The sequence below is a fragment of the Triticum urartu genome, chromosome 3A (genome assembly GCF_056163025.1).
Source record: "Triticum urartu cultivar PI428250 chromosome 3A, HENAU_Tu73, whole genome shotgun sequence".
Classification (NCBI taxonomy): Eukaryota; Viridiplantae; Streptophyta; class Magnoliopsida; order Poales; family Poaceae; genus Triticum; species Triticum urartu.
This window is the reverse complement of record NC_141875.1, coordinates 601,801,349-601,825,015: the sequence shown is the minus strand read 5'-3', so window position 1 is coordinate 601,825,015 and position 23,667 is coordinate 601,801,349.

Sequence of the window (23,667 nt, the reverse complement as noted above, 5' to 3'; positions counted from 1 at the left end):
GGTCAAGGCGCGGGCGGCGCGGGCGAGGGAGCCGGGCGGCGGCGGCGCGCGGGCCGGGAGGGCCTTCCCTGGGCCGCGCGGGCCGGCGCGGGGGAGACGGCGGCGGTGACACTTGGCGCCGCGGGAGTGGCCGAGGCGGCGGGGCGGACGCGTCCGGTCCGTCTGGACGTGTCCGGCGGCGGCGGAGGAGAAAATTTTTAGGGTTGGGGTGAGAGAAGATCCGCGAATTTCGGGAGGGGGTCTATTTATAGAGGTAGGAGGAGCTAGGGAGCTCCAAATTGAGCATGGTTTTCGGCCACGCGATCGTGATCGAACGTTCTAGATGATGGAGCAGGTTTAGGTGGGTTTTGGGCCAAATTGGAGGGGTGTTGGGCTGCAACACACACGAGGCCTTTTCGGTCCCTCGGTTAACCGTTGTAGTATCAAACGAAGTCCAAATGATACGAAACTTGACAGGCGGTCTACGGGTAGTAAACCAAGGCCGCTTGGCAAGTCTTGGTCCAATCCGGAAATATTTAATCCCCACACACGAAAGAAAGCTAGAAATGACCACCGGAGGAGAACGAAGCGCCGGAATGCAAAACGGACAACGGGGAAAATGCTCGAATGCATGAGATGAACACGAATGCAAATGCAATGCGCATGATGGCATGATATGAGATGCATGACAACGATAACAACACACGGAGACAAAAACCCGAACCCTAGAAAATAAAATAACTTAACGCCGAAAACGTCAAGAGTTGGAGTACAAATTGGGAAAGTCATATCCGGGGTGTTACAGCTGCACTTCCCGCGCACCTTGCCGGCAAGTAGCGCTCCCTATACTTGAACTCAACACATCCAATACAAACAAAGTAGGAGTAGGGTTTTACGCTTCACAGCGGCCTAACCTGGGTAAATCCCACGCAGATTGTTGATTCTGCTCTTTGTGCTCTTTGATCTCCGCAGGCGAAGTCTCCTGTCGTAAAGTACTCACCGGTGTTCAACTTTCTTCTTTTGTCTGGTCGCATTGATGGTGTAACAGATGGTTGATTCAAATGAAGTACAAAAGTTTCTGGTTCCACAGGTAGCTTCTGGGCGACACGCTTTGACAAATCATCAGCAATGTTGCTTTCTGCACGAGGGATGTGCTTTGTTTTAATCCGTCAAAGTGCTCTTCAAATTTTCTCACTTCATCCACATAAGCTTCCATCAACGGGCTTTTGTAGTCTTTGTTGACCTGCTTCACAACAAGTTGCGAGTCTCCTCTGATGATCAATTTTCTGATTCCAAGGTCCGCTGCGACCCTGAGACCGGCAAGCAACCATTTGTACTCAAAAGTGTTGTTTGTAGCTTTCTCCCTGGGAAAGTGCATCTGTACCACATACTTGAGGAGCTCTCCGGTGGGTGCGATAAGCAGCACGCCAGCACCGGTGCCTTGCAGCGAGAAGGCACCATCAAAGTACATCATCCGATCTTGAGTTGTTTCTTTGCTGGGAGTAGATGTCTCTTGAATTTCTTTGTCTTTCATTGGCGTCCATTCTGCAATGAACTCCGCCAAAGCTCTCCTCTGAACAATTGATGTACTTTCAAACTTGACAGCTCTTACACCCACTCCACTATCCTGCCGGTGGCATCTGGATTTCCCAAAATGCGTTGTAATGGAAAGCGAGTGACGACGGTGATCTGATGTGCTTGGAGGTAGTGGTGCAGCTTCCTTGAGGCCATGAGAAGGCCAAAGAGAAACTTTTGCACACCAGAGTACCTTGACCTAGCCCCATGCAAAAGGGAACTGATAAAGTAAACTGGGCACTTCACCATTTTTTTCTTCGGCACTACTTGTTAACTTGCTTCATTTGCTTCACTGAATTTGATTTGTCGGCACCAGACCTTGCCAGAGAAGATTTAGGCTTGTCGCTTGACGGCTCTGTAGCTGTTGCTTCTTCTTCATCAGCTTCTCTCTCTACCACTAATGCAGCACTAACCACTTGATTTGTTGTCGCTAAGTATCGTAGCAACAGCTCTTGTGGCCTAGGCGCAACTAGTGTCGGCGGAGAGGAGAGGTACTTCTTGAACTCTTGCAGCGCGGCCTCCGCTTTTGGAGTCCATTTCACTTGACCTGCCTTTTTCAAAAAATTGAAAAATGGCAGGACGCACTCAGCAGACTTGGAGATGACCCTGCTTAGTGCAGCCACGTAGCCGGCAAGACATCGCACATCCTTGACGCGCTTGGGTGCTTCAAGCTACTCAATAGCTTTGATCTTGTCAGGATTGGCTTCAATTCCACGTTGAGAAACAAAGAACCCGAGAAGCTTGCCGGATGGAACGCCAAACACACACTTCTCAGGATTGAGCTTCAAGTTGATCTTGCGCAAATTTTCAAATGTCTCTTCCAAGTCACATCACATAAAGATTTAGGTATAGTGAAAACGCTAGCACCCAAATCACATAAAGCATTGCCCTCATAATTCTGTATCTTTATTTTCATGGTAGGTTCCCATTCATCATATAATTTCCTAGGTATTGAAACCTCCAATTCTAGATTTTCTTCTAAAGCTTTCATCATAGCTTCTACAATATGTTTAGTAAAAGCCTTATTTTGTTCACAAGCATTGGGTGAATTTATCATGGATTGCAACAAGGAGATACACTCAATTAAAGAACAACTATCATAATTATATGCCTTGAAATCCAAAGTAGTGTGCACATCACTATTTAAAGTTTTTACCTCTCCAAACCCACTTTTATCAAAAAAAAATCATTAAGATCATCACCCTCCGAACAATGGGGACACCTTCTAGATAAAGTTGACTCATCTTCAGTCCCCCTTTCATCAAGTTTTATATTGCTAACAAAGATTCAATGGGTGTTGTCGGGGATATACCCCGTGGTGTAACCCGCCGGATGTATGACCCGGCTGGAGCGTGGCGACTCACTTGTGACCTGCCCGGAGCTGGGAGACTCACGAGTAACCCACCCGATCTTGGCGACTCATTAGTAACCCGGCGGGCAGGTCATACGGACGACAAAGCCCAAGGCCCGGAAGGCCGGCTCATGTTATGGTGGGCCGGCTTATGAGGAAAGGCACAAGGAATATTCCTCTACAATGGAAGCAAGACTATGACTCCACTTGTAATAGAGCCTACTAGGACTAGTCATGTAACCCGCACCTTCAACATATATAAGGAGGGGCAGGGCACCCCAAGAGGGACAAGAAATAAGGGTTAAGACTAGACACAACTAGGAGAGCCAGAGATACGACGATTCCCTCGTGATGATAATAAGACCTAGCCACAAACAGCATGTAGGGTTTTTATCGGATGATGTTTCCCGGGGCCCAAAGCTGTCTAAATCCTTGTCTTGTGTTGTGTCTCTCGATTCCGATCAACCCCTCTCAAGATATCACATAAATGTGTTAGCCTCACGACTAAGTCCTCACACTAGGACATCTGCCGTGACAATTCCACGACAGTTGGTGCCCATCGTGGGGCCTGCGCACGGTGATGTTGAGTTCTTGGAGGGCACACTTTTGGATCGAGAAGCTCGCGATTGATCAGATGAAGAAGAATTGGAAAAGAAGTTAAGGGTTATGTATTGCAAACATGAACCGGCGAGAGAAAGTATCAGGTTGATACGGCCAGTTAGGTGATACGGTGCTCCACTCTATCATGCACCATTAGATCATGCTCGGAGGGACAGGATGAATGTGCATGTGATGCCCAGCTCCTCCATTGCGAAATATTCAAGCAACACCCTTGATTTACTCTTAACTGAGTGTGAGGCTTGAAGCAATAAGAAGAAAAGATGTCTAGATTTCCTCACACTTGTCCATTATTTATTTAACAACATATGTGAGATGCAGAAATCCACTTTGGCACATTGGAGCATATGCTTTTCCTAAAAAAAGATGTCAAAAAATTCGGAAGAAAATTTGACCCGTACATCTCGATATTCTATGTGTGCATGCCAAGTTTCACGGAAAACCGACAATTTTTATGGCTTGTGTAAAAAATACAAGGATGCCTTGTGAAAAGCCCTTTTAAAACACTTAATTTTGTCTATTTTCACACGTGACACAAAAATAGGTTTTTCGCAAAACAACTTTGCAAGAACGTAGAATTTCGAGATGTGCATGCGAAACATGTTATCCAAATTTTGTGACATTTCAAAATACGTTTAATTTTAAAAAAAATAGGAGCATATGCTTTCGGATGCCAAAACGCTCCTCTCTGTGAGATGGTGCATTTTATTGAAACAAAATATTCACTCAAATAGATTCCACTCCTCTTCAAGATAAATGCAAATGTTACCAGCAAAAAAAAAGATAATGCAAATGTTACCAGCAAAAAAAAGACAATGCAAATGCTTGTTCGCATGTTCTCTAAAAAACTCAATTAGCTTTAGTGGAACCAAGAAACATATATGGGTCGTTTGTCTAGCTGCATCAGTTTTTTTAAATTGTACGGACTAGAACAAACATGGAATTTGTGAACACCAACCACACAAATTAAAATTAGTACTTTTATAGATTTTCATCATTGAAAGTAATATAATAAAAATAAAAAGGGCCAATTCCAGTTCTGCCCCTAACTCGAACCCACTACTCAGTTTTGCCCCTAATTTTCAGGTATGCTCAGTTTTGCCCCTCCGCCGTTAGTGTCACTTATAGAAATGCCCTTTTGCGCCGTTACCGTCCGGTCAAAGTACTTTGACCATCCAGAAAAAAATAGCAAAAAAAATCAAAAAAATATGAAATTTGGTGGGATCGAAGATAGTCATGTCCGCAAGGCGCGTGCACATTTTTGTGTTGGTTGGACACTCCGGGAGCTCGTGGCAAAGGAAAACAAAAATAATTTATGCCTATGAACAGTAAATTCGAAAAAAATAGCAAAAAAGTTCAAAAAAATTTGAATTTATTTGGCGTCAAAGAGGCTTGAGTGCACAAAGTGCTTGCAAGTTTTGGTGATCAAATGACGTACGGGGCGCTCTAGAGAAAAAAAAACAAAATAGTGCATTTTTTCAAAGTTTTTTTGAGCTAAAATTTGTTTTTTTTCTCCACGAGCTCCTACAATGTCCAAACACAACAAAAACGTGCACACATCTTGCGCACCTGAATATCTTGAGTCCCACGAAATTTCATATTTTTTTGATTTTTTTTCTATTTTTTTTGAATTTACTGCTCGCATGCGTACAAAATTTATGTTTTCCTTTGACACGAGCTCCCGGAGTGTCCGAACGGCATGAAAATGTGCACGCGCCTTGCGGACATGACTATCTTCGATCCCACCAAATTTCATATTTTTTTGATTTTTTTTGCTATTTTTTCAGGACGGTCAAAGACCTTTGACCGGACGGTAACGGCAAAGAAGGGCATTTCTATAAGTGAAACTAACGGCGGAGGGGCAAAACTGAGCATACCTAAAAATTAGGGGCAAAACTGAGTAGTGGGTTCGAGTTAAGGGCATAGATGTAAATGTCCCAAATAAAAAAATGTCCATGAACAATAACAGACTACTTTGGTATGATTAGTCTGTTAATTTTCAACTTATTCTCTTGTATTTTTTGATTTTTTTATATTACTTTCAGTTATGATAATCTATAAAAGTACTATTTTTCAATTATTGATAAAGTTCAACAAAATAAATACTCTTATATTGATAAGCATACACTGAATTTTTTGGTTACTTTGTCGGACAATATAACAACAATGTGGAGATGGCACAATATAAGATAATTTATTTTGTTTAACTTTTATCAATATAACAAGACTTGAGAGGAACTCTGGGTTTGTGTGTGTGTGTGTGTGTGTGTTCTCACATTGAAACTAGGCACTTTTTGAACGATCAATGGAAGTGCAGCTGGTAGACTAGTACAGGAAAATGGCTCACGTTCAATTAAGAACATAATTTGGGGTGTGTCATGGAATTATCACGGCAGATGTCCTAGTGGAAAGACTTAGTCGTAAGGCCATCGCAACTAGGAAGCTTAAAGGGGTTAATCGGGACAAAGGACACGAGAGTTTTTATACTAGTTCGACCCCTTACGATGAAGGTAAAAGCCTACGTCTAGTTGTGTTGGTATTGCTGGGGTTTCGATCACCAAGAGGCTTAACTCGCCGGCTTGGTTATCGATCTCTTGTTTCTTGCCCTAAGCCGCCGCCGGGTCGTCCCCTTATATACACGGGTTGACGCCTGGCGGCCTACAGAGTCCCGGCCGGCTCATAATCGTGTCCGGCTCGGTGACTTCCTTTACATGCCTTTCTTTACAAGTCTTTCCTTACATACGTCGGTTTGCAATATTGGGCCTTAAGACGCCTCTAGGCCTTTGTGCCTTCTATAAGATTTGATAAACTATCATCTTAATGTTTACTGGGCTTCTTGTGTAACCCGCCATTGGGGCTGACCCGTCCCCTCCTGGGCGGGTCATAACTGATAGCTATATCCCCAACATTAGGTCCCAGGTTGACTTTGAACTTCGTTCTTTGTCAATCTTCAACACTTAGACAAAATCCATCTTCTTATCCTCGCAGAAGTTTTTGTAACCCGCCATGACGTCATCTCTTGAAAACGAAAAAAACTTTTATGACGTCATCTCCCAACGGATCTTCACCTTTAATGTCTTCCGAGAATCGAGGCATCTGTGTAGTTGGATAACCATTATTCGGCTCTTCCTCAATTTTCGCGCCCGTCTGTTCACATTTTTCCTTATAAATAGGCACGCCTCAGCCTTCCTCATCCTTCTCTCTCTCTCTCTCCGTCTTCTTCCTCTCGCAACCCTCCTGCTGCTCGAGCCTCACCGCCGTCGTGCTTCTCCTCCGTCTCCATCGACCTTGGCCGCTGCATCGACCCGAAACGGTCCAGAGAACGGCGCAGAAGATCCGTGGTTGTAAGTGTTCTCATTTTCACTTCTCAGATCCGCATTAGGGTTTCCAGACTTCTTCGTGTTCTTCATAGTTCATCGTAGTTCTTTGTGGTTCTTCCACCGCAGACCTCTTGATCCAAAAAGATATATATGCTTGTGCGGTAGTGTTTTTGTGCCTACTCTTGATGCCCACAGATCCCTTTCTCTGGTTCAAAGATCTCATTAGAACTCACAGACTCATCTGCGCTAAACTTTTTAGGTCTAGAATTTTTCCCATTTTGAATAGCCATTTGATCTGGAATAATACCAAACAGTTAGTAAACTTGTTTGTCTCAACACTTAGCTGGATTTGTTTTTCTCAAATATCTGTAGTCATGGCGGCTTACTGTGCCGGCTTACTTTTCCTTATATGACATTAGCCCTTAACTAAGCCGCCATTACTTCCCTGTATTATCATCATTTAACTGTTAATTTCACCATTGAATTGAACCGGCATGTTGCCTTTCTTTCAGTTCGTTTTTGAACATCATGCCGTCCAAAGCGCCAACCAGCTGCAACTAGGTTCCCTCAACCGTAACCGAGGAACGTTTGAAGGAGTTCTTTTCCATAGGGTTTTTGCCAAGGAAAACCGTCATGTCTTACCGTGCCCCTGACCCGGAGGAAGAACAGCCCAATCCAAGAGACGGCGAAGTGGTTGTTTTTACTGACCATATGAACCGTGGCTTTTCACCGCCCGACTCAAAGTTCTTCAGAGATGTCCTCCACCTTTTCAAACTCCACCCTCAAGATATCGGGCCCAACTCCATATCTAATATCTGCAATTTCCAAGTGCTCTGTGAGGTGTACCTTCAGGAAGAGCCGACCGTGGAGCTGTTTAGAGAATATTTTTATCTGAACCGGCAGAATGAGTGCACCAATGGCCTTAGCTTGGAGCTTGGAGGCATCTCAATTCAGCGTCGGCAGGGCGCTGTCTTCCCCCTCATAGTCTTGCCAAGTCATCCCAAAGACTGGAATCAGACTTGGTTTTATTGTCAAGACACCTCACCAGCAAACGAACATCCCCTGCCGGGTTATCGCTCAGAGCGTCTTGACTCCAAATTTGCACTTCCTGAAAAACTCACTATTGCTGAATGCAAGAAGTTGATACCATCCATCAAAAGGATTAATGCTTTGTTGGGGAACGGGTTAACCGGAGTTGATCTGACCCGCTGCCGGATCTCATGGTGGGTTATCCCTCTAAGCCGTCGATCAAAATTGATGTACGAGTATGGTGGAGGCCCAGATGACTCTCTTCGTCACAGCTTCGTTCAGTTAACGGAAGAAGATATTGTTTCAATGTCAACCCTTCTGGTGAACGGAAAATACGAAGACTGGAGTATCGTCGGGTTAAACCCCTTCTGCAAGCTTAACCCGACGCCAAAAGTAAGGACACTCTGATCTCTCTCCTTTGTATTTTTTCCAGCCGTATTGTTTAATACTTGTATGACCTTTCATCTTGTTTTTACCTGTCTACATGCCAGATCTGATTTCTGGAAAGTTAAATATGACCACGAAGCTACCAAGAAAGCAAGAGCCGTCGCCATAAACGCCAAGAAAATGACCCGGAGGTCCAAAAAGAAGAAGAGCACCGCTGAAGATATGATGAAACTCGATGATACTTCTAAGTCGGAGGTAGCCCTTGACTCCCTTGGCCAACTTTTTAATAATCTTATTAACACTGATCATTACCAGGACAACATCGGGGCCAGTCAGGACATGGAAGAAGAGGTAACTATTTCCTCCGACTCAGCCCATTTGCCAAGACAGAAACTTCGAGTCGTAACCCGGAAAGTAAGGTTTTCACACCCTTTGGCTTATCTGGACCCTCACTTTCTTTTGAAAAAGCAGCAACATGAGAGCCGCCGTCAAGCCCGGACCGAAGACGAACCGGCTATTGTTCTTCAACAAACTCCCCAAAAACGCCAGAATGAGGTTTATTTCTTTGTCTTCGACTTTCTGTTAATGGATGTCCTTCCTTGTATTACTTACTTTGTCTTATCTTTGCAGGAGGTATCTCGCTCTTCTGGCGACTCGTCTCAAACCCAGTTTCCGGCCTTCAAGACTGCCCCTGGGTAAGAAAAAAATCCTTTGGCTTCCATGTTTTTTAAATTGTCTCTTTATACTGACAGTCCTATAATCTTTCACTTAGTGGCCAAGCTAAGTCTAAGAAGGCCAAGGTGACTAAACCGGCGGAAGACCCGCCAGTCCTTGCTCCTGAACCGGCAAGGCCACCTTCTCCTCCATCAATTGAAACTCCAGAAGACCCGCCTGTCAATGCAGAAGCAAATCCTCCTGAGCCGTCGTTTGATGACACCATCGTGAATCCTTCCGCAACTGGACCATCAAGCTCAACCAACCCGCCATCATTGTCTGCGCAAGACGTTTTGATCACCGGGAGCCGCTTTGTTGAGCCGGGGAATCCAACCGTGTTGGCTCGCCACACGGTGAAACAAGAGGCATTGGAGAGACAGAAAGTGCGCTTTGATGTTGCACATTATGATCATCTGAATGCCAATGATATTTTATCCGGCAATCTCAGCCATGTGCACTCCAGTTGTGACTCAGAGATCGAAATGGTCAAACAGTTGCAGCTGAAATATGAGGTATATTCTTCTGGCTTATCTATATTCCGCCAGCCCCCAAGTCTTCAGATTATGAGAGAACCGGAATGATCTGTAGACTTTATAATATAGACCAAGACTTTTACCTTTGAAACTTTTCTTGAATTTAATAAAATAGAACAAAGCTTCACCTGTAGTCCCCAAGGGCCGGTTCATTTTGATCATAAACGAGCCGGTACTTTTAAAATTGTCTTGTACCATATTCAAAGAACTTCATAATCCAGCTTAACCTTGAGAAACTTGCTGAATAGCATACATTAGCCCCCAAGTGCCAATTGCTGTTACTTTGTAAAGTACTTGGGACTTAAAGTATGTCTTTAGAGTCATAAGAAATTGTTTTAGCATACATTAGCCCCCAAGTGTCAAGTGGTTTTTTGTAAAGTACTTGAGACTTGAATCTTGATTTTTGAACCTTAAGCGAAATCTTGACTCATCTGAGTACGTTTGTTGCAGAATGCCTTATCTGAACTGAACTCACAATTGACTGATGCGAAGACTCGGCTAGCAGGTCAGGAGGCAGAAATTAAGTCTGCTAACTCCAAATTGCAAATAAGTCTCTCTGAGACAGAAAATTTAAAGACCAGCTTCACTGCCAAGAAGAAAACCTGGGCAGAGGAAAAAACGCTTCTGACACAACGCGCCGAGAAGGCCGAAGCAGCCCTTGAAGAGGTTTCAACAGAGCTGAATGGTTTAAAGGGCCGGGTGTCTCAAATGGTGGCCGCCATCTTTGGTAAGCCGTCTGTCTTAGATCTTGTGTACTTTTTTCTGATCCGGAATATAAGCCGCCAGCTGACTTTGTTTATAAAATATGTGCAGGCCCACGAAGCAGGAATCTGAGCCAAGATCATATGATTAAACAAAAGGCAGTGTATACCTTAGTGGAGCAACTGTATATTGGCGCACAACGGGCACTTGCCGCCATCTCTCCTACCAATCAAGGACCCAACCGGCTCAACGACGTCTTAAAGAAACTGTCAATCCTACCCGCCAGGTTTCAAGAAGTGAAGCGCTCTTGTGCGAGAGCCGGAGCTTTGACTGCCCTGAGCCGCTCCAAGGCTTGGGTGCCAGATCTAGACCCGGCGGACGTGGCCAGAGGATATCCTACCGTTAAGGAAGACAGATCTCCCTTTGAGCAAGATGACTTCATGGCTTGCGTGCGCAGAGTCCGGCCTCAGGCGACTATTCTTGGAGATGAAACCAACATCGACAAGTATCAGCCGGGTTTTGATGTTGAAAATAAGAAGATGGCAACTCCCTCATACAAGGTGACAGATTTAATCCCGACTGTTCGTGAAAATACATTTGCCCCGGAAGTTGCCCCGGGCGGCCTGATTGACGAAGAAGCAGAATTTGTCACCGTGAATGGTTTTGACTGGTCAAAACCCAGCTTCCAGTCAATAGAGGGTGGTGAACCGGCGAGGGAGGAGCAATAACCATCTTCATGGGCTTATAAAAGCCTTGTAATAGTTTAGCTGTGAAAACACTGCATGATTTGCTTATGCCATCGCGCATAAAACACTTGTATGTGATTTTGTGTTTCCTGATGTCAATATATGCATCATATTTATGGTTGTCCCTATAATACTTCAGCTCTGTTCCTGTAAATACAAGAGAAAAAACTGGCTTGGCAGCTTAGTACCGAACGGGTTAAAACACCCAGCTTATAGCCAATATGTTTACCATAATAGAAAACGAAAATAGATATAAAAAGAGAACAAGGCTGAAACTAACCCTTTGGTTAATGCAACAGGGAATTGTGTATAAACAATAGCCATACTTTTACCTTTGATCCTTAGACCACCGGTTTAAATAACCCGGGTAATGAAGTTGATAACTCCATCTTTTTGAGAAGTCAATACTTCTGAATACTTAATGATCATCATACCTTGGTGGCTTCGTTGTCAAATAGTCCAGCCGGCGAAAAAGACCATGCTAATTATTTGTGAAATTGAGACAACAAATAACTAAAAGGCAAATAACAGGTAATAAATATGATTTAACCTTGTATTTGAAGGTTGGGGGTTTCTGATTCGAATACGATCAGTAAACTGGACCAAAGGGGTTAAGCTAAGGTTTGAATACGACCATATAGCCCCCGGTGGCTTTGGCGTTGCGCCGATCAAGAGGGTACCGACAGCTATGTTCTCTTTGGTTCGAATACGACCTATGTTTGAACAGGAAGCCCCCAAATGACCTTGAGAGGTTTTTAACGACCCTGATTCGAATACGATCCAAGTCGGACCCAAAAGGGGTTAAGCTATGATTCGGATACGATCAAGAAGCCCCCTAGTGAGTTTGGCCTTGAGCCGATTAAGAGGGTTACGACAGCTATGTTCTCTTTGGTTCGAATACGACCTATGTTTGAACAGGAAGCCCCCAAGTGACCATGATAGTTGCAGCTAGATTCGAATACGATCATAAGCCGGACCGAAAAAAGGTTAGACTTGATTCAAATATGATCATCTCCTTAATAGTCATTTGAAAATAAGAAATAACAAAGATGCGTAATCTTTGAAAAGAAAGGAGACCGATGGTCATGCTTTATTACTTATCATGGTATATACAATGTTAAAGTATGTACATGATGAGAGCCGGTGGCTCAGGTGTAGTATGGCCAAAGTTGAGCAATGTTCCACGGCTGGCGGGTCTCCTCTTCCGACTTGAGTCTTTGTGCTCTCGAATGTTAATGAGGTAATATGACCCGTTGTTTAAGTTCTTGCTGACCACAAAGGATCCTTCCCAAGGTGGGGATAACTTGTGTGCATCTGACAGATCCTGGATGAGCCGGAGCACCAGGTCACCTTCCTGAAAAGTCCTGGACTTAACCCGACGGCTGTGATAACGGCGCAGGTCCTGTTGATAAATTGCTGATCGAGCCGCTGCTAAGTCTCTTTCCTCATCTAACAAGTCAAGTGCATCCTGTCTGGCTTGTTCATTATTAGCTTCAACATAAGTCGCCACACGGCGCGAGTCATGACGGATGTCACTAGGCAACACTGCTTCTGCTTCATACACCATGAAGAAAGGTGTGTAACCTGTAGACCTGTTAGGTGTGGTGTTGATACTCCACAGTACCGAGGGTAATTCCTCTACCCAACAACCCGGCGTTCGCTGCAAAGAAACCATAAGCCGGGGTTTGAGACCTTTTAAAATTTCCTGATTTGCTCTCTCATCTTGACCATTGGATTGAAGAGGAGCTACAGAAGAAACATCAAGTCGAATATGCTTATGTTGACAAAACTCCTCTATAGCCCCTTGGGATAGATTAGTGCCATTGCCAGTGATAATGCTGTGTGGAAAGCCAAAACGGAAGATCACTTTTTTCATGAACGGAACCGCCATGGCCGCATCACACTTACTCACCGGCTCTGCCTCAACCCACTTTGTGAATTTATCAGCTGCCACTAAAAGATGTGTATTTTTATCCTTAGACCTTTTAAAAGGTCCCACCATGTCAAGCCCCCAGACCGCAAATGGCCAAGTGATTGGAATCATCCGGAGCTCTTGAGCCGGTACATGTGCTCTTCGTGCGAACTTTTGACATCCATCACATCTGCTGACCAGATCCTCTGCATCGGCGTGAGCCGTCAACCAGTAAAAACCGTGACGAAAAGCCTTGGCCACCAGAGATTTTGACCCGGCGTGATGACCACAATCGCCTTCATGGATCCCACGAAGTATTTCTTGGCCTTCTTCAGGGGAAACACACCGCTGAAACGCTTTAGAGACGCTGCGATGGTATAGTTCTCCATCAGAAATCGTCATTGACTTAGACCGCCGGGTTATCTGTCGAGCTAGGGTCTCATCCGCTGGCAACTCTCCCCGGGTCATGTAAGCCAAGAACGACACTGTCCAATCTGGGATGACATGAAGAGCCGCCACCAACTATGCCTCCGGGTCAGGAACGGCTAGATCTTCTTCTGTGGGTAACTTAACAGACGGGTTATGCAAAACATCCAAAAAGGTGTTAGGTGGCACCGGCTTACGCTGAGATCCCAACCGGCTTAAAGCATCAGCCGCTTCGTTCTTCCTACGGTCAATGTGCTCCACCTGATAACCTTTAAAATGCCCTGCAACAACATCAACTTCACGGCGATAAGCCGCCATGAGAGGATCTTTGGAATCCCACTTGTCTGATACTTGTTGAGCCACTAAATCTGAGTCGCCAAGACACCGGACCCGGCTCAGGCTCATCTCTGTGGCGACTCGAAGACCATGGAGCAAGGCTTCATATTCCGCTGCGTTGTTAGTACACGGAAACATCAGCCGCAACGCATAACAAAATTTGTCACCCCGAGGGGAGGTTAAAACAACTCCAGCCCCCGAGCCTTCCAGTTGTCTGGACCCATCAAAGTGAATAGTCCAATATGTGTTGTCTGATTTCTCTTCCGGCATCTGCATCTCTGTCCAATCATTAATAAAATCAACCAGTGCTTGAGACTTGATCGCAGTACGTGGTACATACTTCAACCCATGAGACCCAAGCTCAATGGCCCACTTGGCGACTCGTCCAGTGGCTTCTCTGTTTTGAATGATGTCTCCCAAAGGAGTAGAGCTAACCACAGTGATTGGGTGACCCTGAAAATAATGTTTAAGCTTTCGGCTCGCCATGAACACCCCATATACGAGCTTCTGCCAATGTGGATATCGTTGTTTGGATTCAATTAACACCTCACTGACATAGTAAACCGGCCGTTGAACCGGATGCTCCTTGCCAACCTCCTTGCCCTCCACCACAATCACCACACTAACAGCTCGTGAGTTGGCGGCTACGTATAACAACAGCGGCTCTTTCTCAACTGGAGCAGCAAGGATCGGCGGCTTAGCAAGCTGTGTCTTCAGATCTTCAAAGGTAGAGTTTGCAGCATCGCTCCAAACAAAATCATCTGTTTTCTTCATCATTTGATACAAAGGCATCGCCTTCTCCCCTAACCGGCTTATGAACCGTCTCAACGGCATTGACGGCCCTCTTGTGAAGCTTCTGGTCCCTCTTACATAAACTAGTGGTGAACACATGGTATTTCCCACTATTCAGCTGTTTTGGGTTGCTCTGATATCCGGACTATTGCTGCTGATTACCTTGGCCGGGTTGCGGATTATATCCTCATTGGTTACCAGGATGGCCCTGACCGTGAAATCCTCCTCCACCTGAACCGGCACCCGGGCCATGGAAACCGCCTCCACCTAAACCGCCACCTGGGCCGTGACCTCCATCAAACGCGTTTGAATTTTTAAACGCCTTCATGATTGTACAATCTTTCCAGGTGGCTGGCTTCTCCCGGGTGCTGTGCCTTGGACAAGGCTCATTCAATAGTTGCTCAAGGGTGGGACCTGACCCGCCCGACCGAGGGGGTTGCCTGCCCTTGCGCCTTTGATTTCCGCCCTGCGCATTGGTGTTAGCGGCAAACTCATCAGCCTTACGTTTATTACCTCCTTGATTTGCCGGGTTATGCTGGTGACCCTTGCCGTTGCCGTTCTTCTTTCCCTTCGCTGTATTTTCTTCGTCAGACACCGGGTCTTTGGTACTATCAGAATCAACATACTTGACGAGAGCCGCCATCAACTGGCCCATGTCATTGCAGTCACGCTTGAGCCTCCCCAACTTCTGCTTCAGAGGTTCAAAACGGCAATTTTTCTCCAACATCAAGACTGCTGAGCCGACATCCATCTTATCGGACGAATGTATTATCTCCTTGACCCGGCGCACCCAATGGGTTGTAGACTCACCGTCCTCTTGCTTACAATTAGTCAGGTCCACAATCGACATAGGCTGCTTACACGTGTCTTTGAAGTTCTGGATGAACCGGGCCTTCAACTCCGCCCATGAGCCGATAGAATTGGGTGGCAACCCCTTCAACCAAGTACGAGCTGTTCCATCCAACATCATAGTGAAATACTTGGCCATTGCTGTGTCGCTGACCTCCAACAACTCCATAGCCATCTCATAACTCTCAATCCAAGCCCCAGGCTGTAAGTCGGCCGTGTAATTAGGCACCTTACGGGGCCCCTTGAAGTCTTTTGGTAAACGCTCATTACGTATGGCCGGCACCATGCAAGGGACACCTCCGGTTCTTGTGGCCACCCCTGCCTCAACTAAGGTTGCCGGATAAGCCGGAAAGGTCTGATGAGCCGCCTGCTCTGCTGCCAGTTGAACCGCTCGCTCCGCCTCTTGCCGGATCCTCTCCTGATCCGCCAAGTTAATGGCTCCAGCCTGCACCAGCTCATACCTGTGCGGCCGGTTGCGGCGTTGAGCATTGCTTGACATGTCAGCTAACTCCATATGCCTATTGTAGCTTGGGCTCTGGCTCGGGCGAGGAGTTGAATGGATACTGTCTCGACTGTAGGAGTATGCATCCTGCTGTGCCAGAGCTGTTTGAAGGATTTCTCTCACCCTTCGTGTTTCGACTGCCGCCGGTGAGTCACCTACCATCGGGAGAGTCGCCAAACGAGCCGACGCTGCAATGAGGTTTTCCAAGGGATTGGAGAAGTGACCCGGCGGCGTTGGTACGTAATGAGGTGGAGCGGTAATTACATGAGGTGGTTCCATGGCACGCGATTGGACCGGCACGCCGGGTGTCGTGATCCGGTTTGCCTTTGGCGGGTTGCTTCCCCCAGCTCCGGGCGTATGAAAAAGGTTCCTAGGATCGAGCGTCAGAGGTAGACGTGACTGAGTTTTCTGATGCCTTCTCCTCATGACCTCGTTTGCCGCGTTCAGATCCACCGAGAGCCGGAAGGTCTCCGCTTGAAGCTGTTGAGCACGAACGTCCAAAGCCGCTCGCTCCACTGCCATCCTGACTTCCTCTGCGGCCAGATTTTCTTTAGCTTGCACCATCTCTTCACGTACGCGTGCCACCTCTGCGTCATGCTGGGCTTTATCCGCCGGCTCTACCACGGCAGTCAACAGAGTCGTCAGTTTATCCATGAGGTCCATTAGAATCTGAGCTGGGGGCGCGCGGGGTCTCCTGACCCGGCTGTGGCCGACCCGGTAGCTGTTGTCGCTGCTGCTGTGGAGTTCTGCCTGGGCTGTGTCCCTGCCATGAAGACTCCGGCCCAATTCGGCGGCTCAAGGGGGTCCGGAATACTGCTGCCATCTGAACAGCCCCCGAGCATGCCATCCTACAGCTGGTACAAAGAGTCAGTCTCGCCCGTTGATGATGCAGTGTCAGAACAGACGGCCGTCTCACCGCCCTCCACCGATCCTTCAGAGTATTCACCGCCGTGGATGCAGCCTACGAAGGCATGCTTCACGACAGATTGAACACGGGTGGTCCTCGCGCGCTGAGCCGTTTCGACGAGGTTGGTGTGGACGTCTGGCTCAGGGCCTGACTCGCCGATCCGGCCGATGAAGACGTGAATTCCGCCGAAGGGGACCCGGCACCCGTACTCAATTGAGCCGGCCTCGGGGGCCCAGCCTTCGTCGTCGATGTAGAGCTTGTCGCGATAACTCTTGGTCATCCGGCCCACAACGTATCCCTTGAGCCCTTCGAAGTTGCCCTTCAAGAACTCAAATCCACTGTGCGCTGGCCCCACGGTGGGCGCCAACTGTCGTGGAATTGTCACGACAGATGTCCTAGTGGAAGGACTTAGTCGTAGGGCCATCGCAACTAGGAAGTTTAAAGGGATTAATCGGGACAAAGGACACGAGAGTTTTTATACTAGTTCGGCCCCTTACGATGAAGGTAAAAGCCTACATCTAGTTATGTTGGTATTGCTGGGGTTTCGATCACCAAGAGGCTTAACTCGCCGGCTTGGTTATCGATCTCTTGTTTCTTGCCCTAAGCCGCCACCGGGTTGTCCCCTTATATACACGGATTGACGCCTGGCGGCCTACAGAGTCCCGGCCGGCTCATAATCATGTCTGACTCGGTGACTTCCTTTACATGCCTTTCTTTACAAGTCTTTCCTTACATACGGCGGTTGCAATATTGGGCCTTAAGCCGCCTCTAGGCCTTTGAGCATTCTATAAGATTTGATAAATTATCATCTTAATGTTTACTGGGCTTCTTGTGTAACCCGCCATTGGGGCTGACCCGGCCCCTCTTGGACGGGTCATAACTGATAGCTATATCCCCAACAGGGTGTATTTTGCATATTTCAGAGTGGGGTTGCTGGCCAACTCATGTGCATGCATCCTGTCCCACTGAACGTGATCTAGTGGTCCAGAATAGACCAGTGCATCATATCACCATATTAGCCGTATCACCTGATATGCTCTCGAACCGGCAATTTCAGAGTGGGGTTGCTGGCCAACTCATGTGCATGCATCCTGTCCCACTGAACGTGATCTAGTGGTCCAGAATAGACCAGTGCATCATATCACCATATTAGCCGTATCACCTGATGCATCCTGTCCCACTGAACGTGATCTAGTGATCCAGAATAGAGCAGTGCATCATATCACCATATTAGCCGTATCACCTGATGCATCCTGTCCCACTGAACGTGATCTAGTGATCCAGAATAGACCAGTGCATCATATCACCGTATTAGCCGTATCACCTGATATGCTCTCGAACCTGCAATCCGTCGAATCCGATTTGATATCTACTACAGCAGCCGTTGTCCTCGCTGCCTCACGCAAGCCGCCGTGCAATAGTTCAGCGGCGGTGACAGCTTTTCCAATCTGGGAACAAGCAGTCGTACAGGGCCTGACCAAAGCTGGCACGTCAAATCGATCATAATACTACTATTGGTCTTCTGGATCAAAGTCAGAAGCCATCCAAAAAGTCTCTATAAATAGGTTTGGCAGACTAAGATGAATTGGATTCAGACTACAGACTGGCTTTCCTTCTAACGCTAGACGCCGCGCTCTGAGACGACCGCAACCCGGACCTCATCGTCGCCGTAGCCGCCGTCTCCGCCTCAATGTGCCTTTTTCGCCTCGGATCCGCCGGCCGTACGCACTCTGACCCAGACTACGAGTCGCCCCGACCGCTGTCGCTTCGGACTCGTTCATCCTTGACCGCGTCCGAGCCGTCATCGCGCCACCTCCGTCCTGAGCCGCCGGTCGCCTTCATGGCGCGTCTGCTTCTGCTGTGGCCATGACCACACCCTGAGCCGCCGTGGTCTTCCTCTGAGCCGCCACGGAGTCGCCGCGGCCTCAAAACACCGCGCGTGTGTCTTCATGCTCGCCTGCGGGCGCCTCCTCCCGACCACCGAGTTCATTGCCCTGCAAGGCTTCTGCCATTGAGCCACTGCTTCAAGCCGCCGTCGACGGCCTCCTCCTTTTCTGCCTCGGCCGCTACGGCTCCTTTGCTCCAAGCCGCGTTGCAGCGCCGTCTCCTCCGCCGGCTCGCCATCTCTCTGTCCCTACCACAGGTCGCTGCTGCCGCAGCCTCGTCGAACGACGGCAAGCCGCCTCTGCTGCTGCCAAGTTACTGTCGTGGGTTTGCTGTGAGCCGCCAAGGTGCCTCCACCTCCAATGCGACGTGTTGCAGATCGCCGTCTTGAGCCGCTGGTGCCGTTGAGAGTCTTTGCCTTGCTTCGTCGGGTGCTTCGCCGGCGCCGGCCCTACACGTTGCCAAGCCGCCTTTCACTTAAAGCCGCCGAGGCTGTAATCCGCCGGAGGTCCCGTTGAGCCGCCGCTACTCTCCGCCTCTGTCGTTGTCTGAAGCCTTCGGGCCGGTCTGTACGGCAACTGAGTCGCTGCTTTGACCTCGCTCCACCTCTCGTTGCGGCCCATGCCGATCAAATCAAACGCTGTGGCCCGCCGCGGACGAGCCGCCCTGCCTTGAAGCCACTTCGCATCAAAGTTGCCTCCAAATACTGCAGCTGCGGCAGCTTGCCTCGGCAATTGCAGTTTCGCCAGGCCACCATTGTCAAGCCACTGCGGCGAGATGGCTTCATTCAGAGTCACCGTTGCTTGTTTGATCCCTTTGGATCCTGTGGTGTGACCCCATGACTGGCTACGACGGAACTTGTACAATCGGTCAAACATGAGAGCACCAAGTCAACATACATGCAAGCTTCATTGAGTCCTTCACGTGCTAGCTCCAAGGAATACACTACTCCCCTACGTGCCTTTATACAGTATATACCAACGAACGCATGCGCTGGCCAAAAATCAAGGAGATGGAGGCCGGCGTCTTCAGCATCTCCGCGTCCACAGCCGGCGCGTCTTCTACTGTTACAAAATCACCTGCTTTGAGCCGCCCTGTGGTTGGCTGGCCTCGTCTCTGCTCCTGCATCCTCGCCTGCTGGTTAAGGGAAGGATAGTCCTAGGGGTATATCAAACAACCTCACGCATATAAGAATGGTGTCAAATTCATATTCCTCGGTCCGTTTGCGGGCGTCAAAATCTTCCATAACCAATGCATCATTATTGAACAGCCATGATCCCTCCTCCAAGTCCTCCCTCTTCCCCGAACTATGGAATGTGTTGGGGATATAGCTATCAGGTATGACCCGCCCAGGAGGGGTCGGGTCATCCCTAATGGCGGGTAACAAAAGGAAGCCCAGTAAAAATTCAAGGCAATAGTTTATTAAGGCTTATAGAAGGCCTAAGCCCAGAGGCGGCTTAAGGCCCAATATTGTAAACTGCCGTATGTAAGGAAAGACTTGTAAGGAAAGGCATATAAAAGAAGTCACCGAGCCGGACACGCTTTATGAGCCGGCCGGGACTCCGTAGGCCGCCAGGCGTCAACCCATGTATATAAGGGGACGACCCGGTGGCGGCTTAGGGCAAGAAACAAGAGATCGATAGCCAAGCCGGCCGAGTAGCCTCTTGGTGATCGAAACCTCAGTAATTACAAACACAACTAGACGTAGACTTTTACCTTCATCGTAAGGGGCCGAACTAGTATAAAACCTCTCGTGTCCCTTGTCCCGATTAACCCCTTTAAGCTTCTTAGTTGTGATGGCCCTACGACTAAGTCCTTTTGCTAGGACATCTGCCGTGACAATTCCATGACAGTTGGCGCCCACCATGGGGCCAGCGCACGGTGGATTTGAGTTCTTGAAGGGAAACTTCGAAGGGCTCAAGGGATACGATGTGGGCCGGATGACCAAGAGTCATCGCGGCAAGCTCTACACCGACGATGAAGGCTGGGGCCCCGAGGCCGGCTCAATTGAGTACGGCTATTGGGTCCCCTTCGGCGGAATTCATGTCTTCATCGGCTGGATTGGCAAATCGGGCCCTGTGTCGGACGTCTGCACCAACATCATCGAGACGGCTCAGCGCACAAGACCCGCACGGACTCGACCCGCCGTAATGCGTGCCTTTGTGGGTTGCATCCATGGAGGTGAATACTCGGACGAGTCAGTGGATGGCGGTGAGACGGCCATGTGTTCTGATGCTACGTCATCAACAGGCGAGACGGTTTCCTTGTATCAGCTACAGGATGGCATGCTTGGGGGCTGTTCCGATGGCAGCAGTATTCTGGACCCCTCTGAGCTGCTGAATCGAGCCGGAGTCTTCATGGCAGGCACTCAGCCCGGGCAGAACTCCATGGCTGCAGCAGCAACAACCACCGGGTCGGCAGCGGCCGGGTCAGGAGACCTCGCGCGCCTCCCGGCTCAGATACTAATGGATCTCACGGATAAGCTGACGGCTCTGTTGACTGCCGTGGTGGAGCCGGCGGATAAGGTTCAGCATGACGTGGAGGTGGTACGGGTACGCGAAGAGATGGCACAGGCCAAGGAAAATTTAGCAGCAAAAGAGCTCAGGATGGCCGCGGAGTGGGCGGCTTTGGACGCTCGGGCTTAGCAGCTTCAAGCGGAGACTTTCCGGCTCTTGGTGGATCTGAACGCGTTAAACGAGGTCATGAGGAGAAGGCATCAGAAAACCCAGTCACATCTACCTCTGACGCTCGATCCTAAGAACCTTTTCCATACACCCAGGGCCGGTCCAAGTAACCCGCCGGAGGCAAATCGGATCATGACACCCGGAGCACCGGTTCAGTCGCTGGTCATGGACCCACCTCGCATATACCGCTCCGCCTCATTATGCGCCAACACCACCGGGTCACTTCTCCAATCCTTTGAAAAACCTCATTGCTGCGTCGGCTCGTTTGGCGGCTCTCCCGATGGAAGGTGACTCTCCGACAGCAATTGAAACACGAAGGGTGAGAGAACTTCTTTAGACGGCTCTGGTGCAGTAGGATGCGTACTCTTACAGTCGAGACAGAATCCATTCAACCCCTCGCCCGAGCCGGAGCCCGAGCTATAGCAGGCATATGGACTCAGCTGATATGTCAAGTAACGCTCAACGCCGCAATCAACCACGCAGGCATGAGCCGGTACAGGCTGGAGCCCTTAATTTAGCGGATCGGGAGAGGCTCCGACAAGAGGCTGAGCGGGCGGTTCAACTGGCAGCTGAGCAAGCGGCTCATCAAACTTTTACGGCTTATCCAGCAACCTCTGTTGAGGCAGGAGTAGCCACAAGAACAGGAGGTGTCCCTTGCCTGGTGCCAGCTATACGTAATGAGCGCTTGCCAAAAGACTTTAAGGGGCCTCATAAGGTGCCTAATTACATGAACGATTTGCAGCTTGGGGCCTGGATTGAGAGTTATGAGATGGCGATGGAGCTGTTGGAGGTCAGCGATGCAACAATGGCTAAGTATTTCACTATGATGTTGGATGGAACGGCTCGCACTTGGTTGAAAGGATTACCCCCCAATTCCGTCGGCTCATGGGCGGAATTAAAAGCCCGGTTCATTCAGAACTTCAAGGACACATGCAAACAACCTATGTCAATAGTGGACCTGACTAATTGTAAGAAAGAGGAAGGTGAATCCACAACCCATTGGATGCGCCGGGTCAAGGAGATAATACATTCATCTGATAAGATGGATGCCGGCTCGGCAGTCTTAATGTTGGAGAAAAAATGCCATTTTGAACCTCTGAAGCAGAAGCTGGGGCGGCTCAAGTGAGACTGCAATGACATGGGCCAGTTGATGGCGGCTCTGGCCAAGTATGCTGATTCTGATAGTACCAAGGACCCCGTGTCTGATGAAGAGAAAACAGGGAAGGGAAAGAAGAACGGCAACGATAAGGGTCACCAGCATAACCCGACAAATCAAGGAGGTAATAAACGTAAGGCTGACGAATTTGTGGCTAACAGCAATGCACAGGGCAACAATCAACGGCGCAAGGGTAGGCAACCCCCTCGGTCAGGCGGGTCAGGTCCCACCCTCGAGCAACTATTGAATGAACCTTGTCCAAGACACGGCACTCGGGAGAAGCCAGCCACCCATCTGTGGAAGGACTGTACAATCATGAAGGCATTCAAAAATTCAAACATGTTTGATGGAAGTCACGGGCCTGGTGGCGGTTCAGGCGGTGGTGGTTTTCATGGCCAGGGCGCCGGTTCAGGTGGGGGCGGTTTTCACGGTCAGGGCCATACGGGTAACCAGGGAGGTTCTAATCCACAACCCGACCAAGAAAATCAGCAGCAACAGTCCGGACATCAGAGCAACCTAAAACAGTTGAATAGTGGGCGATACAATGTATTTACCACTAGTTTATGCAAGAGGGACCAGAAGCTTCATAAGAGAATTGTCAATGCTGTTGAGCCGGCGATTCCACGTTATTTGAGGTGGTCTGAACAGCCTATTATGTGGAGCAGAGAAGATCATCCTCCCCGGGTTGACAATCTGGGTCACTTAGCCTTGGTAGTGGCACCTCAGGTTGGTGGATATAAATTCACTAAAGTGCTCATGGATGGAGGCAGTAGCATTGCTACCTCTTTTAGCACTGCGTTGGTTTTCCCCGAAGAGGAAGGGATGATGCAGCAAAGTAGCGTAAGTATTTCCCTCAGTTTTTGAGAACCAAGGTATCAATCCAGTAGGAGGCTACGCGCGAGTCCCTCATACCTGCATAAAACAAATAAATCCTCGCAACCAACGCAAATATGGGTTGTCAATCCCTATAGGGCCACTTACGAGAGTGAGATCTGATAGATATGATAAGATAATATTTTTGGTATTTTTATGATAAAGATGCAAAGTAAACTAAAGGCAAAGTAAATAGCAAAGTAAATAACTAAGTAGTAGGAGATTGATATGATAAAGATAGACCCGGGGGCCATAGGTTTCACTAGTGGCTTCTCTCGAGAGCATAAGTATTCTACGGTGGGTGAACAAATTACTGTTGAGCAATTGACAGAATTGAGCATAGTTATGAGAATATCTAGGTATGATCATGTATATAGGCATCACGTCCGTGA